Consider the following 19,316-nt stretch of genomic DNA (forward strand, 5'->3'; position numbering starts at 1 on the left):
TGCTGCCTCAGGACTGTGCTGGTCTCATGCCCTGTCCCATGATAAACTTGCTTGGTGTTCTGGCTTCCATCTTCCCGAATGGGTAATCCCCATGCACTTTATTTATTTATTTAAAATGTTTAAAAACAAATTTTTTTTTTCCCGGAGTTCGATTTGCCCTTTAGATGGTTTCTTTTTGCTCACCTGAGCCTGCTGATCAGGTTCTGCCTTTGTTCAGGCTTCATCCTCATCACCAGGGGGCCAGGGGTTACCTTTATTGGGCTGTTGGCTTCCTGGCGTCCGCAGTCACAGCCGTCTTGGAGAAGTCACTGCAGGAGACTCAGCTCCCCTGCTTTCTGCTTGATGCTCACCCCTCTCCCTCCAGGACAGAACCTCTTTTACTTGCCCTCAGGGCACCTTTCGGTGGCGCCTGGCAGTTGGAGGTTGGAGTGCCAGGCGAGCCTGTCTGCTGGGCCGACGGGGTACCTGTTTAGTGGGACGGCGTTTCTGCCTGGGGATGTTAGCTGTCACGCCTGCTTCTTGAACCTGGTGCCCTAAGCGAGGCCCCTTTGTTGGTTTTCTTTTGGCTTCGCGTTTAGCTGTGCCCATGTGTTTGGGGTGTGTGTTTGTTTTAATTATTACCGGGAAGCAAAAAAAAAGACATTTATCAAATATTTGAATCTACAGAAATGCGACTGCTGGCAAGCAGAAAGAATAAATATATATTTAGCCAGGCTACCATTGATTTAGCTCCTCTTTTCCCACATTGTTGCTGTTCTGTTGGCAGGACCATCTGATTTGTGTACTGGTTCCATTTGGATTTCCGCAGTGAGTGTGAAAAGATGCTTGGGCTGGTTGCCTAAGTGGAGGGACTCCAGGGAGTGGGCCTGGGGTTTCGGGGTTGCTGGTCTTGCCCTTGCTGTGCTCCCAGGAGCCTGGCACCTGGTGCCTTTGTGGGGAGGGTGGAGTCTGACCCGGCCACTTCTTTGGGCTCCCTGGGAGCAGCTCTGCTGGCCTCTCCTCTGCTGTTGGAAGAAGGAAATTCTCTCAAATTTTGGTTTTCTCATCTTTTCTCATCCTACAGGGGTGATGGGGAGGAAAGTGTTAGAACAGTGAGTTCTGGAGGCCAGTAGGTGCAGGGTGGGTTCAGCTGATGGGTAGCTTCCACAACTTTTACAAAAGTTTTTCTTACCGTCTCTGCCCCCAACATTTCCCTTTTTCCCTGTTGCTCCCAATCCAGTCTGTCCTCGGTGGCTTAGAAACTGAACTTAAGGGCTCCTGGATGGCTCAGCGGTTGAGTACCTGCCTTCAGCCCAGGGTGCGATCCTGGAGTCCTGGGATCAAGTGCCACATTGGGCCCCCTTGGGGAGTCTGCTTTTCCCTCTGTCTGTGTCTCTGCCTCTCTCTCTCTGTGTGTCTCATGAATAAATAAATAAAATCTTAAAACAAAACAAAAACCTGAACTTGAACCCTGTCAGTCACTCTTGGATAGACCTTGGAGTGTGACGTCAAAATTGGCACAGGGAGTGGGGTGGGGCAGTTTCACTCCAGAACAAAAGCCTGTTTTGTTCGCATCATCATTTTATCAGTTCAGTTGCTTTTCTCTGGAATAGTATAGGTAATACATGAGTATATGATGCTCCCGCACCCCACCCTCCATTCAAGCAGCGGAAAATGGAAGATCCTCCCCCACCTGCTGCCTCTCTGCTGAGGCCTCAGAAGGAACCAGTGCAAGCAGTTTGTTGCCTATCCTGCAGCTTTCCATCAGCCCATATAGAACATGGATATACATAGTTTTGTTTCTTCTGTAAGCATAAACTGAGTCCGCCCTCTATACTGGTTCACTATTTTGCCTTTTCACCTGCTATGTCTTATATAGACATATAAGACATGTCTATATGTCTTTTCATGCATGTAGTTGTCCTGTCTTAATTTGTCTCTTACTTCTCTACAAAATATTTTATGGAATAGATATATCATAATTTACGAGTTGGCCCGCTTTTCATAGATGTGTAAACCAACTCCTTGGTTTTGCTGTTACATCTTCATGCATACATATTGTTATGCACACATGCATGTGGTTCTCTGGGAGTGGGATTGGTGTATCAAGGGTCCTCCACATTTATTTTTTTACTTATTTACTAGAGAGAGAGAGAGAGAGAGAGGGCACATGAGCAGGGAGGGGCAAGGGAGAGAGTAAGACAAAGAATCTTCAGCAGGCTTCACTCCAAGCGCAGAGCCTGACTGGGGCTCCATCTCACAACCAGAGATCATGACCTGTGCCAAAATCAAGGTGGTTAGGGCACCTAGGTGGCTAATTTGGTTGAATGTCTGCCTTCAGCTCGGGTGATGGTCTCAGGGTCCCGAGATCGAGCCCCACGTCAGGCTCCCTGCTCAGCGGGAGTCTGCTTGTCCCTCTCCCTGCCACTCTCCACCACTTGTGGGGAGCCTGTGCTCCCACAAGCACCACTTGTGCTCTCTCTTGCTCTTTGTCTCTCAAATAAATAAAGTCTAAAAAAAAAGTCAGTTGCTTAACTGACTGAGCCACCCAGGCGTCCCAGGTCCTACACATTTAAACTGTTACAGGGGTACCCCCCACCATGTGCTCTCAAGGACTGCCCTGGTTTGAATTACCAGTGGTGTGTGAGGCTGCCCATTTCTCCATGGGCTAGCATTCTTCTGAGGGAAAGAAGTGAATAATGCTAGTAGGCATTTCACTGATTATTGGTGAGGCTGTGCGCCTCATCATTTGGTGTCTGGATCTCGGTGGCCAAGTTCGTAGTAACCTTGGAGGGTGAGGGAGCCAAGCTCTCAAGGACCAGCACTCTGAGCAGGGTGGTGTGAGTGTCCTGCCACCAGGGGTGTCAGCATGGCCCTGGAAGCATACGCTTGTGGTTTCACACTCTCCCTGCTTTTCCCAGAGGCTTGGCGCTGTCCTAGAACACTTGGATTTTGATGTAAGCTGCCAGAGTATTTCTGTGAACCTCTTCCTAAGGAGGCAAGTCTGTGTAAGCAGCACCTGGAGACCCATCTGTCCTTATTGTCAAGGCAGGGATTCGAGGCTGGAGACCTCAACTGGAAGAACATTTAAAGATTGCATGCTGGAAAATCAGACGTTCTTGTTTCTGGAGTAGCGTCTGTGAATATGGTGCAGCAAGATTCTATGTGGAGCAGGTCTTTTCTTCCAGCAGTGTAGTGGTTTCCCTCTCTCCTGGCTTGTGGGACTATGATGATTTGCCTCTTAGCAGGGTGCTTTGAGGCAGAGCCATGGTTTCTTAGAAGATGTTCCAGGGGCCTGACCTTGTAGAGGAGGTGTCTCGAGGCCTCCACGATTGGGCTCACTTGGGCCATCCCTGCAGGCTGAACCCTCCGGTGGGCTTTGGGAAGCTCTGGATTACTGGCCAACAGTGTTCTTTACCTGCCATTCGGAGAGGCCCAGAGATAAGGAGTGATAGAGGAGTCAGCCTGGGGTGGTGCAGAAGTTCTTAGGATCAGGCAAGCTGGGTTCCAGCTTCCACTTAGCATTTATGGCTGTGTGACTTAAGCGAAGTTCGGTTTTCTCCTTGGGCCTCAGTTTCCTCATCTGTAAACCAGGAATAATATTAGTACCTACCTCACAGGGTTGTTGTGAGGATATAGAGAGTTATGTTTGTAAAGCTCTCAGCATATTACCTAATAAGTGCTCAGTGAGTAATTATGTTGTGTATCCTTTTTCCTTGATAAATGTTTATAGTTCCATGAATGTGCATTACATTTGCTAATATCAAAATGCGAAGAGTGTAGTGATTACAAGGAGAGGCATCAGGGGATCAGCAGGTGACTAGAGCCAGCTTGAGATCCATTAGGGTTGTGGGAATAAGGAAGGGGTAAGAGCAGGAGGTTTTGGCTGGGAACCTTGTGTGGCAGGAGAGCAGGTGTGATGTTCTCTGCTTACACCAGACCTCCTGCTGTGAAACCCCAAAGCCCCGATGCAGAGGCCTTTTTCTTTTTCTTTCTTTCTTTTTTTTTGGGGGGGAGGGTGTAGACTGAGTGTTGGGAGATCCTTAGTACAGCCTTTCCCCTTCGTTTGTGAGGAGGCTGAGGGAGGGCCCAAAAGGTGAAGTGCCTTCCCTATGCCAAACTGCTGGCTGTTTCAGACTGGAGGTGGGGTCCAGGTCTCCTCCTCTGTGGGGTTGAGGCTCTTCCTCCACTTCCCCCACTGCCATGTGCTGCCTGTTCCCAGGTGGGGGAAGAGAGAGCTTCAGGGTGTTAGGTGCTTTGCGCAGGGCTGCCGCTGGCTCCTCCTGAGGCCCTCATGAGATGAGTTCGCTAAGTACAGAGAGGGAAAGTCAAGCAGGGTCCAAGGTGAGACAGGGCTGGGACTCAGACTCGGGTCTGCCTGGCTCCAAAGCTCAGGCTTTGACCTTCTCTACCCGGTTACATTGCTAATGGTGTCAACCCCCGGTTGACGTCTGTGCTGGTTTCATACCCCTGATCACTTATAGTTAGTTGTGCTGTTCAGGGAGTGATGTCCACACATGTGTGTGTGCATGCATCTGTGTGTGATGCCAGGTTCATTTGAAGTCTCTAGGTGGTTGGTTCACACAAATAGGTGGTCTGAGACCTGCAGGTTGCGCATGGAGAAGGCTGTACCTAAGGCCTCCAAAGTCCAGAGGGGGAAAAGGAAAGTTCACTCTTGAGAGCCAAACTTAGCATATGAGCTTGTTATCTGTAGGCCTGGGAGGAATAGAGCCGCCCCGCAGGGATGTGGATGGGACCTGGGCAGAATGCATGGCTTGCAGAGTGCAGGATCCAGACAAGGTGACAAGGATCTTAAATAGTGCGTGTGAAAGTTAACTCTGCAAATGAGATGTGGCCTGTGGTGTGAGAGATTTCCTAGCAGAGTATGGTAGGTGCCAAATGTGCTGCCCTAAATGTAGGGCAGCGGGACAGAGACTTCATCTCGACTCCACAGACCTGAGAAGTAGCACAAGTGACGCAAGGGCTTGCCTGCCCCTTGGAGAGCAGGTAGGCATGGTGGCGGCGGCTGCTGCTGCTGCTGCTTCTGCTGCTGCTGCTGCTGCTTCTTCTTCTTCAAGATTTTATTTATTTATGAGAGACAGAGAGAGAGAGAGGCAGAGACACAGGCAGAGGGATAAGCAGGCTTCCCATGGGGAGCCCGATGTGAAACTCGATCCCAGGACCTGGAGCTGAAGACAGACAAACACTCAACCACTGAGCCATCTGGTGCCCAGCAGGCATGCCTTCTAATCCGCCTTCCAGTTTTGCAGATGAGGACACCGAGACCCAGGGTCCCGGTCCTCGCTGAGGGACACCTGAGCTTGGGGCCCACCCTTCCAGCCCCTCCATCCACACGTGCAGGTAGTGATTGCTGCCTGTGGGTTAGCGTGACACTTGGCGCATGGAGGAGCTCAATATTATTTATCGAATGAACAAACAAGGTCCCCGTTCCATTGTGATCCTGGCTCCTCTGTCTCTGAGCAAAGTTGGATCATCTGCCCCTCAGTTTTGCCCTCTGTAGGATGGGTACAGCATCCCTGCTTCTCTTCTTAGCTTATCTTCATTGAGTCAGAATTCATCCAGAAGTATTTATTGGGTGGGCGCCCACTGAGTGCTGGATATGCTTCTGTGTGCTAGGCGTCTTGCACTGAACAAAAGAAACTAAAATCCTGTTCTTCTGGAGTTTATTTTCCACTAAGTGGGGACAGATGATATATGGTTACAATTCATGGTTTGTGTAGGAGTTTTCTGGGGCTGCTGTGACAAAGCATCACAACCTGGATGGCTTACAGTTCTGGAGGCTCTGAGGGGCGATCCTAGCTTCTGGTGGTTGCAGGCAGGCCTTGGTGTTATGGCAGCATATCTCTGCTCTCTGCCTCTGTCCCCGTGTGGCCTCCCTGAGTCTGTGTCTTTACCAGTCATTGCGTGAGGACCCGCTGTACTCTGCTGTGTCCTTGTCTGAGCTATTACTTCTGCAAAGACCCATTCCAATTGAGGTCATGTTCTGAGGTTCCCAGTGGATGTGGATGGGGTGAGGGCACTGTTGAGCCCTGAACAGTATGAGAGGTGGTGATCACTGATGAAAAGTGGGACATACCGAGCACAGAGGACAGGGGGTGAGGTGTTGATCAGGCGGGCCTTGGGGAGAGGGTGTGTTTGAACTTCCATGCGGAGAAGTGGGGGATGGGGAGGGCTGTGATGAGGAGGGCGCAGAGGCCTGCGGCGGTGTGTGCATCTGCCGGGATGGTATGGGGCCCGCGTGGCCCGAGTCCTGTGCACACACGTGTGTGAGATCAGGAGAGTGTGTGGGCTGGGTGGTAACATGAGGGCATCCTGGATCGCCCTGCAGGTCTTTGCCAGTCTTTGTGAGGGCCTTGGCCTTTTGCGGTCTTGGGCTGTGAGCACGAACTGAAGCAGGATGGGCACCGACCAGCTCATCTACGGACATTTCCAGGCTCAAGAGGGCCATCACGGAACTGTGTGCGCCTGGCCTCCTCCCCCTCCTCCCACCTCCCTCCTCCCCCTCCTCCTACCCCCCTCCTCCCCCTCTTCTTCTTCTTCATGTATTAATTCATGAGAGACACACACACACGCAGAGGCAGAGACACAGGTAGAGGGAGCAGCAGGCTCCTCACAGGGAGCCCCGTGCGGGACTCGATCCCGGAACCCTGGGATCACATCCTGGGCCGAAGGCAGACGCTCACCTACTGAGCCACCCAGGCGTCCCTCTCTGGTTTCTTCTTTAAGTGTTGGTGTTCTGCTGACCCTTGATCCACTGCCCTTTCCTGTCCTCTGTCCTTCTAGATGTCTTTGACCCGCCCACTTCCCCACATGGAAACCACAGGCACATAGAAGAGAAAGTAGCCAGGCAGGGCTGAGGGGTAGCAGGGAGTGCCCGGAAACGCCGGGCATGTGTGTGTCCGCCCCGCTCGGAGCCGCCTGTGCTCCGCAAGCCCGAGGCCTGCCTGGTGAACGCGGGCCCACGTGAAGGTAGCGCCCTGGCAGGTTTAGAAAATGCTGAGGTCAGTGTGTGAGCTCAGTGCGCTTAGCTCCCCGGATCCTTCTGTGGATAAAGTCACTACGCTGCGAAAAGCGTCGAGTCAGCTCCCCTGGGCAGCAGGCCGCATTTGGCCTTGAAAACACAGGGCGGGCGGCCCGCCCCGAAGTACCTGTGCAGCGCGGGTGAGCCATGTGCGTGCGGTCCTCACCCTGCGGCTGGCGGCTCTCCTGGCGCTCCGGAACGGGCCTCCAGGGTTCAACCCGCTGCTCTTGTTTGCCCCAAGAACACTGAGGCCTGCCATCTGAGTATCATTGAAGAGGAACTCCTGGCGGTGGCCTGGCTTCAACGCGTTTGGCCTGAGGGCCTGAGGCCTGCGCCCGTTCGGTTTGTGGGGTGGCTGGGGGAATCATACTCTGGATTCTTGGCATCAGAGCTGAAGGGAAATCTCCTTATCTGGCTGACATTTAATTTCCTCTTTGGGCCTCGGAAGGAAAGGGCCTGGCAGGGTTGTGATGAGGGCTCCAGAGAAGTGGGCCGTGGGTGGGCCTGATTTCAGGGCCTCTTCCCGGCCTCTGCCTGCTAGGGTAGCTAGGAGGCCTCCTGCGGTGTCACCCCTCTGGGAAAGCACCACTTGAGAAGATAATTCCGTGTGAGCAGAGATGGAAATCGAATCCCCCAGGGCCGGGAGCAGCTGCTCTTCTGTAGGATTCCAGGAGCCGCCATTGGGCATCACTCACAGATTTCAACCATCACCCCCAGGGCCCTCCCCCAAACAAAATGTACACCCATACATAATGAAAGTTGGGAGAACTGTTCTTGGCTAGAAAATGAGCAGAAAAGTATTTTGTGAGATTGTAATTCTTCCCCCAGAATTATTTCTGGGGGTGCTTGCTTCCCCTAGGACATCAAAAGGACTTCCTGAGAGGAGCTGCCTTTGAAATCGTGTGGCCTTCTCTGCCAGACACTATGGGAAGGTTTGACTCAGGTGGCACCCCCAGGAAGTCTGGAGTCTGGCTTGTGAGAAGCAGAAGCCTTGCCTAAGAGTGGGAGCCAGACAGGCTGTTCCCATGAAACTGCTTCCTTGTCCTGTGCCCTGGGGAAGAGTGGGGGTGGTGGGGCTTTACCTCTGTGCGGACAGGCCTCAAGCACGCAGTAAATAAATACTTGGTGGTGGGCAGGATCTGCTGGCTGCACGCCCTGACCTCTTTTGCTGGGCTGGGAACAGGCCTGCGGCCCTCAGAGCTCAGTCTGCTGGGACTGGGCTCCTTGCTTTGGCCTTGGGAACATCACTTGCTTCCTTGGGCCTTACTGGCCTCATCTTTGACCTGGGAGTTGGTTGAAATGGGGGGGTTGAGTGTCTCCCTTCTCAGCTCTCCTCCCCTGATGCCGTCCTGCCTCCACCCTGCCCTTGGCCTGGGATGCAGGGGTCCTGGGGTGATTTGTCTGCACCATCTCCCCTCGGGGGCCAGCAGGAACATGAACTCATTGTCCCTCAGAGCCTGACACATGCAGAGCTTCCACAGGGCAACCGCATGGCCTTTGGCCTGCTTGGTCAGACCCCTGGAGTGATTACTTTCTGGGTGAACTTTGATGGGGAAAAGAACAGGTGGCAGGGGATTGGGCATAAATTTCTACCCTGGCTCTGGAAGCAGGTGTCTCCAGTAGTCCAACATGAGTTCCTGTTCCCATCTCAAGTTTCATGCAACTTTTCATCCTTGCCTTGAACAAAGCCCTTTTATTTCTGGGTGGTGTTGTGAAAATTGTTTTTGCAGTTACCAGTAAGGCAGAAAAGAATGGATCACCACTATAGAATTACGTAAATTTTACATTCCCAATTTAGAAATGTCCATGCATGGGAGAAATACTGGGAAGAGCTTCTCTTCAGAAATTATCCCTGGATTGTGGAATAACAGGAAATTTTTAAGTGTATTGTCTTTATAATAAAAACTATTAAAATGACTATAATAAATTAGGATTTAATATGTGACAAAAACTGTAAGAAGTTGCCACTATATCTTATTTCTCACTAGAAATCTAGAAGATCCTTTTTTAAAAGATATAAATGTTAACCTATTTTTAAAATTGTGGTAGAATATATATAACATGAAATTTGCCTTTCTGACCACTTTTAAATATATAGTTCTGTGGCATTAAGTACATTCACTGTGGGATCTGTCTCTCTCTCTCTTTTTTAAGTTCATCAATTTTATAAACAAGGAAGCTAAAACTAGGAAAACAAAGTTGCTTGCCTCGGGTCACAGAGATTAAGTAGTTCCAGAGACAGGATTTGAACCCAGGACCCTGAAAATCAGAGCTCTGGGATTTCTGGTTAGTGGTTGTTGGGGACCTATGGTTACTTACCCTGCCCCACACTTACTGCATATTTGCAGAAAACCAGCCTGTTCATGTGTGTCTCTCCTCTGGAAGTCCTAGGGTTAGGTCTCTATTTGTCATGGAGGTGGCTGATGAGCCTGGCTCGGTGTACATGTGGTTGACGCAGGGGGCCACCTGTTGATGGACATGAGGGCTGATGAAGGTTGAAGCGTGTGGGCTACTGTGTTGGGTAGGGTTGGGTGTTAGACTTTTCCAGAAGGTTCTCAGAGAGGGGTGCCCTGGAAAGAGCAGTGGCTTGGAGCTCAGATACCTGGCTTCATCTAGTCTGCGCTTGGAGTTCAAAGGTCTGTGCTTTTGTGCTTATGTCACCGTGTGGTCAACGTGCTTTGTCCTCAGTGTCCTCATTTCTAAGTGGGTGGTAAAAGGGCTTGTTCTGCTTGCCTTCCACGATTGTAGATGTTGACATGTCAAGATGTGGGGGAAAGTGCTAGGTGAACTAGGGGTTGTCGGGCAGTTTCTAGGATGGGAATTTTTTTTAAGGTTTTATTTATTAATGAGAGACATAGAGAGAGGTAGAGACCTAGCAGAGAGAGAAGCAGGCTCCCCACAGGGAGCCAATGCAAGACTCGATCCCAGGACCCCGGGGTCACAACCTGAGCTGAAGGCAGATGCTCAGTCACTGAGCCACCCAGGTGCCCCTAGGAGGGGAATTTTTTTTTTTTTAAACTTTTATTTATTTATGATAGGCACACAGTGAGAGAGAGAGAGAGGGGCAGAGACACAGGCAGAGGGAGAAGCAGGCTCCATGCACCGGGAGCCCGACGTGGGATTCGATCCCAGGTCTCCAGGACCGCGCCCTGGGCCAAAGGCAGGCGCCAAACCGCTGCGCCACCCAGGGATCCCTAGGAGGGGAATTTTGAATATGCCATGGCAGAGGGGAGTGTCTAGGGCTGACCCAGAAGGTCTGACGGGGATGGATTTGAAGGTGAAGAGTAGCAGGGTTGCTTCGCTTTGTTGTCTTTCGCTTTGGCCGTCAGCTTGTCTCCTCCACCATGGCTTAGTTGGTGAAGAACAGCATTCCACTGTTTGCCTACTACCATAGGTTGGGATGCTCTGAGATTTTCTAGAATGGGTCTCTTTCAAGGTCCATGGATTTACCCTTCCTGAGACTCACATCTCAGGTGAAATGAACTGTCATGTCGGAAATCATTTTTTAGCCATGTGTTTCTGGACTTGTCTGTCTTCCCTGTCTTTACAGCAGACACCAGTCTGTCTTTCTGTCATCTGATCTTGAGCGGCCAAGCATAGGAGCAGGCTGGGATCTGGAGGTCGTGCAGGTCGGGGTGCGGGGAGGAGCTCACCTTCTCATGGTAGATGCCATGCTTGTTCCCCCCACACTAAGACACTGTGCTCTGTGCAGGACCCTGGGTGCAATCTCAAGATAAAGGTGGGGCCTCACTCTCAAAAAAAGCCACTATTTATAGGGGAAGATGCACATCCTCAGGATACAGTACAAGGGCGAGGACAGGTAGCTTGACAAGTGACTGTCTCGAGAAGTGCAGCATCTAGTGCAAATGAATGAAAGTGCATTGTTGGGGCAGGCCAGAGGTGAGCAGCTGCTAGCAGGACTTCTGTGTCTAGGGTTTCTGTCTGGCCACCCCCAAGACAGTCTTTTGAGTCATTATTGTATCAGTGCATGTTTCATGCAACCAGAAATCCAGGGGTGCAGGATCTGCTGAAGTCCGTGGCCCTGTCTCAGCAGCCACTTGCTTCTGGCTTTGAGCACGGTGCTCAAAGACGAAGTAGGTCACGGGTATCTATTTTGAAGCATACGTGGCTGGGCTGCATGGCCATTTAATTTCCGGATCAGATCCTGTCCGACTTGTTTGTTGGGGAGGTTGGCAGGAAGCGCTCTCTGGTTGGTTGTGCAGTGTATTTATAAAGTGTGAAGAGTCTGGAGGTAATGGGATGCTCCCCTCCTGCATTCCTGTAGGAGAGCCGTCGGTGGAGAGGTTTCAGAAACCTTCAGGACGCCACGGGCGTATGGTTGGTTTCCACCCTGCTTCTTTGAATTTTCTGAAAACTGTTGATCCTCGCTAACTTCATGAAACCTTTTTTCTTTTAAGAAATCCAGTTTAATTGAGGGCGCCTGGGTGGCTCAGCTGGGTAAGCATCTGCCTTTGGCTCAGGTCGTGAGTCCCAGGTCCAGGTCCTGGGATCGAGTCTTACATTGGGCTCCCTGCTCAGTGGGAAGTCAGCTTCTCCCTCTCCCTCTGCCACTCTTCCTGCTTGTGTTGTCTCAGTCTCTCTTGCTCTCAAATAAGTAAATAAAATCTTTAAAACAAAAATCTGATTTAATTTTTACCCAGTATGAGTTGGCTTCAGCTTACTTTAGTAATGGCAGTGGGTTGCCAGTTTACTGTGTGCAGAGCCTTTTGCATACATTACATCATTTAATCCTCACTACCACCTTGGGAAATGGACATTATTGAGTCCGTTTTATTGGTGAGGAAACAGAATCAAAGTGGTGCAGTAATTTGCTCATAGTCCAAGTATGTAAGTAGCAAGGCCAGAGACTTGTACCCTATGTTGTCTTTTTTTTTTTTTTAAGATTTTATTTATTTATTCATGAGAGACACACAAGAGACAGAGACACAGGCAGAGGGAGAGGCAGGCTCCCTGCAGGGAGCCCAATGTGGGACCCCGGGATCACAACCTGAGCCAAAGGCAGATGCTCAACCACTGATCCATCCAGGTGCCCCATACCCAGTGTCTTCTAAGCAGAGTCTGGCCTTTTGTCCCACACCACTTTGGTTTCAGGAGCCCTGGGGATGGAAGACATCCTGGCTGGGAGCAGGGAAGTGTGGGAGCAACTCCCCAGTCTCTTCCCAGGCGAGATGTGACCTCCCAGCTGTGGGTGTTGGGGATGGGTCCCCCAACTCAAAGCAGCTTCTGGGCAGAACTGGAGTTATGTCTTCAGCTGTCACTCAGATGTCACTGGAGCTCGGGATTCTCAGTTTTTACTCTTCGTTGGATTTTCCTGTATTTCCCTCTTTTTCTCTAGGTGTTCTTACCTGAGGCCATGGGTGAGTACAAGGAGATGGTGAGCTCCACCAGATAGTGCAGGTGGTAATGGAGTCTTTTAGCCACCTCGCCTGTACGTACCAGCTGTTGACTGGAATATTCCCCCATCTTTGGTATTCCATGCTCTCTCTGTTTTTGAGGAGTAAACAGGTTTAGGTGTGTGTTTGCTGTGTCCTTCTCTACAGTGCCTTTCCCCTAGGCTACTCACAGAGTCCTGGCAGTAATGCTACTGCCCATGGTCATTTATATTTGCTGGCATGTTGGAATGTTTGGGTGCTGGCAGAGGCATTGCTTCATTGAGTACCCCCAGCAGGCCATTGTCACCACATTTTACACATACGGATTCTCAAGGGATGCCACAGACCTGAGACTTTTAGGTAGCACACCCCATAGCTTCCTCTGGAAGTTTAGTAGGAAACACCAGAGAAGGTGTTTATTTAAAATCCATTGTATTCTGAAAGCGAGAGAACCTCCTCCTCAGATACTGTCCCTGCTGGCTGGTTTGTGGTGCGGTTCCCTGCCAGGAGTGCCTGGGCCCATCCTGATTTCTCTCCAGCCTTTTTACTTAATCTGCCTGAGTTTGTATCCTAGAAATTGGAGTATACTAATATCTGAAAGACATAAATGAGACAATGTACATAAAATCACTCAGGACTCAATGAATGGTTTATTACGTTCTGTCTTTAACCCACTGTGACTTGCAGCTGCCACAGACCTCTGCTTCTGCAGCCCCGTCAGGGAGATAGACCTGGAGTCCTGGCAGGCCTCATTGCGGTGGATGCCCACAGGATGCTTTTCTTCAAGGTCTTGGCATGGTGGTGGTAGTGGTGGTTTCTCGACCTGAATGCATTATAAATGAGAAATTTGCAAGCTGTGGTTTTTCTTACTAAAAGAATTGCAAGTAGGATTAAGCACAGGACTGTCCAGCATGAACCGCTCCCTGCTTGGGCGTCCAGGCTTCAGCCACAGGATTTGGTACAGTGGGTGACAGTTAACCTGTTTGTCCATCTGCTCAGCTCAGTGGGAAGCTCTGCAGGGGCAGGGACTTGGTCCATGCCTTGTGATAGCCTAGGCAGCTTATGTGTCGTACTCTGTGAGGAGCACGGTTGATATGGGCGCCTGTGTGGCTCAGTGGTTGAGCGTCTGCCTTTGGCTCAGGTTGTGATCCCGGAGTCCTGGGACCAAGTCCTCATCGGGCTCCCTGTGGGGAGCCTGCTTCTCCCTCTGCCTGTGTCTTGCCTCTCTCTCTGAGTCTCTCATGAATAAATAAAAAATTAAAAAAGAAAAAAAAGAAAGATTTGGGGGAACTGGGATCACTTACTTGATGCCGTAGAAAGAAGGCTGCGGGCAGCAGCAGCCATTGGTTTTGCAGAGTTGGCTCTGAACCACGAGGAGGCGTAGGGAGCCGGAGGGGCCCAGAAGGCTGCAGTCCTGCCCCGGGGTCCCACAGCCCAGGCTTGCCTCCTGTCCACGCTGCCTCTGTTGAGAGACCCCAAACCAGCACCAGGTAGGTGCTTTGTAATGAGCCCAAGGCGTGAGTGGTGTTCTCCCTATTCTACAGGCCAAGATCTGGAAAAATCGCCTCGCTAACAGGTCGGCCAGTCCGTCCAGGTTCCTGGCCCCTAACTAATCTGATACACTGCACCTCTCCCCTGAGGACGTATCCAGCCTTACAAATTTAATTAACCTGACAGCCCTAGAAACCTAAATTAGATCTAAGGAAGAACTTTCTTTTTTTTTTTTTTTTAATTAGAGTGAAAATGGGGCATTTCCAGAACAGGGCTTTTCAAGCTATCAGCCATGATCTATAGTCATAGAATCAATTTAGTGGGTTGACACATAAAGAACTGAAAAGGAAAGGGACAGAGTAAAAACTATCAGGACATCACAGATGGTAAGGCTGATGTGTGAGCCCCCGATCACGATGGAAATCCATTTCTGCCTGGGGGTCATGGTCAAACATGTCCTAGAGAGATAGGGATTATAGTTTAGATCATTACAGGTTAGACTGTAAGGTGCTTGGGGGCAGGGGTCTGTTTTCTCTTTTTATGTTTCCCGCATCCTTAACCCAGTGTCGACCGAGTATGTGGTTGGTCTATCCCTCCATCTGGGAGAACTTACTGCGTTTCTCCTTTCTTCCTTCAGACTGGAAGGGGTCAGGCCGCGTCCTGTGCTGTCCTCACAGGAGACGAGGGCCGTGCTATTTCCCTTTGCGAGTGAGGAAAAAAGCTGAGACGCCAAGCGTGTGACAGCGAAGCGCTGGGCTCTGAAGTTGAGGACGCTGGGTTTGCATCCTGGGCGTGCCGTGGCCACGTGCATAGCTTGGGGCCACTTCTTTAACCCTACTTAGCTTCCCCGTCCCCATCTTTAAGCTTGGCGTAATCAGGGTGCCTGCCTCGGGTATGGCGAGGGTTGGAAGAGAGAAGTCGAGCTCAGGGCCTCTGGCCCAGGGCTTGGCACCTGAGAAGCATCTGCTGAGCCGTTAAGAAGCATTGTGCGCTGCCCTTGTTTTTATGGTGACTAGTAAGAGAGACTTCGTGCCTCACGACAGGTGCATTGCAGGAAGCCCCTGCTGGAGCTCCATCCGTGATGGCTGGAAGCCCGAGCCTGTGGTTGGTCGTGCAGGGACAGGAAGGGGCTGTTGCAGTGGAGCTGATGTCTGTGCATGCAGGGAGGTGCTCTGGTTTTGTTGTTTAGAGAAAACAGTATCTCCCGTGTGCAGTGAGCTAGGACTATCATCGTGGAATCTGATCATATAAACGACATTTCTTAGAAAAGCTAGGTGTCTTTTATTTAATCAAAAAGCAAGAGGTTTTTTTTTTTTTTTTTTTTTTTTTTTTATGTTATGGGTTTTGTTGTTTTCAACTATGCGTGCTCTACACACACCAGAGAGGCAACTGATTATTTACTGAAATGGAACATAGCCACGTATGTGATGAAATAGGTGCTTATGGGTCCAGTAGTCGTGACGTGTTCAGGGAAAGCTCCAAGATCAGGTAAATCCTGGTTTACCTGAAATCGCCAACTGGGCCCAGCAGCACCACAGCCCAGTTAGAATGAGCTGTAGGAAAGTAAATACATGACGTTCTCAGGGTATGGACATTGGGCAAAACCCCAGAGAGACTTGGTTTTGTCATTAGCCCTGCTTTTCAAGGCCAAGTCTGTTTACTTCTGTCGTGTAGCTGTCTTTCTACCCCAAAGTTAAAACATTTTTGTCCTTTATATCCATCCCTTAGTGCTGATTTTGTATCTTGAGAGGGGAGGGTGAAAGACACTAAAAATTATTCAGTGATTGAAAGTTTCAGGTGTATATTTTAGTTGGAATTGTGACTTTCTCCCTTGTTTGGAGGGTCAGGTGCCATAGTGGAGAGCACAGACTTCAGCTAGACCTACATTTCCAGCCAGCCTGTCCTGCTTTTCTACCAGCTTTATTGAGGTATTATTAACAAATAAAATTGTATATATCTAAGGAACACAACTGATGATTTCATATACATCTACACTGTGAAGTGATGAGCACAGCCAATTAAGTAACATCCATTGGCTCATACAGTTACCACTTTTTTGTTTGTGTGGTGAGAACACTTAAGATCTACTCTTGGCGGATTTCAAGTATACAATACAGTGTTACCAGCTGTGGTCACTGAGCGGTAGTTAGACCCCTAGAACTTAGACTTATAACTTAGCTTGTTCTCTTTGACCATCGTCTCCCTGTTCACCCCACCCCTCGGCCCCTGGCAAGGGCCATTCTATCCTCTGCTCCTGCGAGCTTGACTTTTTTCCCATCCCACACATAAGTGAGACCATACAGGATTTATTTTTCTGTGTCTGGCTTCTTTCACTTGGTATAATACCCTCCAGCTTCATCCATGTTGTCATAAATCTGCCTGTGCTGTGTGACTTTGGGCAAGTACCTTCACCTGTCTGCATTGCATCTGTGAAATGGGCTAATAATAGTACCACCACCTGTGAGTTTGTGGAGGATTAATTGGATGATAAATGTAAAGCCTTCTTGGTCATGTGTGCGTATGAACTCTTCAGCTCACATCATCATCGTGGTCCTCATCATCGTGAGCACTGATGTTATCAGTGGAAGGGCTTCCAGGAGACTGGGATTATAGACCTGACTCTGCCATTGCTAATAGCTGGGCTTGGATATGTTGCCAAACCTCAGTATTATTTTCTCTAAAACAAGGGAGAGGCCCAGATGCTTCAGACTCCGAGCTCGACTGCTCTGTTTTGTGTGCTGCATGTTCTATTTCTTCTGAGGCCTCAGGATGTGATGCTGGCTGCCAGTGGGGGTGGGGTGAGAACCCACTTTCTGTTAAGGACCTGTAGCTCTCTGCCTGGTCGATGTTTGTCCTCATGACGTTTGTTTTTCTTCCCTTGACTTTTTTTTTTTTTTTTATGATAGTCACAGAGAAAGAGAGAGGCAGAGGGAGAAGCAGGCTCCATGCACCTGGAGCCCGATGTGGGATTCGATCCCGGGTCTCCAGGATCGCGCCCTGGGCCAAAGGCAGGCGCCAAACCGCTGCGCCACCCAGGGATCCCCTTCCCTTGACTTTATATTCTCAGCTGGTCTTCCTTTCCTTAGCCTCTGCCAAACAACTCTAGGCTCTTTATGCTTTTCCTAGTGGACTCAGACCATGGGTGTGCCTGGTGGGCTGGAAGTAAGCCTCAGCTGGGCACAGCCTCCCACCTGGGGGAGGCTGCAGGTAAGGGGGATCCTTTCCCTTTGCCATTGGTTTTTTAATTCTGTTTGTCCTTTCCACCTTCCCCAAACCAAGCAACGGGGCTGCCTGTGCCTGAGGTTGACCAGGGAAAGCTGCTCGTGAGCAAGGGATGACTTTTTTGCTTTGTAATAAACCACTTTCTCACTTTGTTTCCTTTCTGGCCTTTGGCGCTAGCCGGAATTTTCCAGAGCTTGCCAGAGCTCATCTCGCTGTAATTTTATATTTTGCACGTGCATCTCTGCTAGCCCCGACCTTTGCAAAAAGTGGAGCTGTGGAGTTCATCTCTGGCCTGCCACTGGCGTTTGAGGTTTATCTCCTTGTTCCCGGGGACAAGCATGCACAATGAATTAATTGAGCTGTTTTCGGCCCACTTCCTGCCTAATTGAACACCTGCCCAGCAAATGCTGCCAGCGCGTGGGCCCGGCACCTGATTCGCCAGCCGTCCCTGTCATGTTGGTGTCTTGCTTGTATCAGAAGAAGCGGTTTTGTCATTTGCAGTTGGCTTACCGTGTCCTTCAGAGAGCTGCTTGCTTCTTCACTTAATTTAAAGGTGCCAACGTGTCCTCTTTAGGTATAGTCCCTCTGTGTTCCCGTCTTGCCACTGTCCTCCCAGTTAAGATCATTGCTGATTGTCCGCCTGGCAAAAGCTGCTCAGAGACCAGATACGGAGAGAGGGTGTGGGTGTGTGTCCTGGGTTGATTCTTATGCTCGCCTTACTCTCCCTTGGGCCCCAGACTAAGTTTCCAGCGTGACATTCTTTTTTCTTTTTTGAAAGATTTTATTTATTTATTTGAGAGATAGAAAAGGAGCTGGAGGGGGGACAGAGGCATAGGCAGAGGGAGAGGTTTAGACTCCCCTCTCCGCAGGGAGCCGAGTGTGGGGCCTGATCCCGGGACTCCAGCCTCATGACCTGAGCCAAAGGCAGACGCCTAATTGACTGAGTCACCCAGGTGCCCCCGTCTAGCAGGTCATTCTTTTTTTTTTTTTTTTTTTTAAGATTTATTTATTTATTTATGATAGACAGAGAGAGAGGCAGAGTCACAGGAGGAGGGAGAAGCAGGCTCCATGCCGGGAGCCCGATGCGGGACTCCATCCCGGGTCTCCAGGATCACGCCCTGGGCCAAAGGCAGGCGCTAAACCGCTGAGCCACCCAGGGATCCCCCTAGCAGGTCATTCTTAAAGTAGTGCTCATGGTTTAGAGCTGATGAGAAATATTCTTTTATAGGACGGGACATAGTTTCTTTTTAAATTAAGATTTTGCTTGTTCAGAGCAGTGTCAGGATCACAGCAGTATTGCCTGAAGGTACAGAGATTTCCCACATACCCCCGCCTGCCTCCCTGCTACGTGGCCTCCCTCATTATCAGCACCCCCTCCAGAGCAGTACTCTTGTTACGACTGATGAACCTACACACTGGCACGTCATCACCCAGAATCCATAGTTTACCTTAATATTCACTCTTGGTGTTGTACATTCTAAGGATTTGGACAGAGTACACAAGGACATATATTCAACCAATGCCCTATATCTAGTATTTTCACTGCCCTAAAAATCCTCTGTTCTCCACCTATTCATCTTGCCCTTCCTCCCAACCCATGGCAACCACTGATCTTTTTACTATTTCCATAGCTTTGCCTTTTCCACAGTGTCATAGAGTTGGAATTGCAGTGTGAGGCCTCCTCAGAGTGGCTTCTTTCATGTAGTAATATACATTTTAAATTTCTCCATGTGTTTTCATAGCTCGATAGGTCACTTCTTTTTTAGTGCTGAATATTATTCCATTGTTTGGATATACCACTGTTTCTTTATCCATTCACCTGCTGAAGGACATCTTGGTTGCTTCTAAGTTTTGGCAGTTTTGAATAAAGCTGCTGTAAATATCCATGTGCAGGCTTTTGTGTGAACATAAGTTTTCATATCTTTTGGGTAAATACCAAGGAGTGTGATTGCTGTATCATATGGTGAAAGTATGTTCAGTTTTGTAAGAAACTGTCAAACTGTCTTCTGTCTTCCAGTGCCAAACTATTTTGGATTCCCACTACCAATGAGTATGAATTCTGGTTATTCCACATCCTTGCCAGCATTTGGTATTGTCAGTGTTCTGGATTTTGGCTGTTTTAATATAATAAGTGTGTAGTAATGTCTGGTGGTTTTGATTTACATTGCCCCAAAGACGTATGATTTGAC

The 19,316-nt window shown here is 49.7% G+C and overlaps 1 protein-coding gene across 5 annotated transcripts in view; it reads left to right on the forward strand.

The window, feature by feature from the left end:
• SMCO4 (single-pass membrane protein with coiled-coil domains 4) overlaps window positions 1–19,316 on the forward strand; it is a 62,745-nt gene that overhangs the window by 5,030 nt on the left and 38,399 nt on the right. Inside the window, exon 2 of one of the 5 annotated variants that reach the window (XR_005375485.1) lies at window positions 767–807. The exons of 1 other annotated variant lie outside the window; for it this stretch is intronic. The gene's annotated coding sequence lies outside the window, so the exon portion shown is untranslated. Of the gene's footprint in view, window positions 1–766; window positions 808–6,944; window positions 7,162–11,278; window positions 11,360–13,882; window positions 13,905–19,316 lie in introns of those variants that run through there. 3 more of the 5 variants (XR_005375486.1, XR_005375484.1, XR_005375489.1) reach the window with 3 other exon arrangements.

Source organism: Canis lupus, chromosome 21 (genome assembly GCF_011100685.1).
Source record: "Canis lupus familiaris isolate Mischka breed German Shepherd chromosome 21, alternate assembly UU_Cfam_GSD_1.0, whole genome shotgun sequence".
In the NCBI taxonomy this organism is placed as follows: domain Eukaryota; kingdom Metazoa; phylum Chordata; class Mammalia; order Carnivora; family Canidae; genus Canis; species Canis lupus.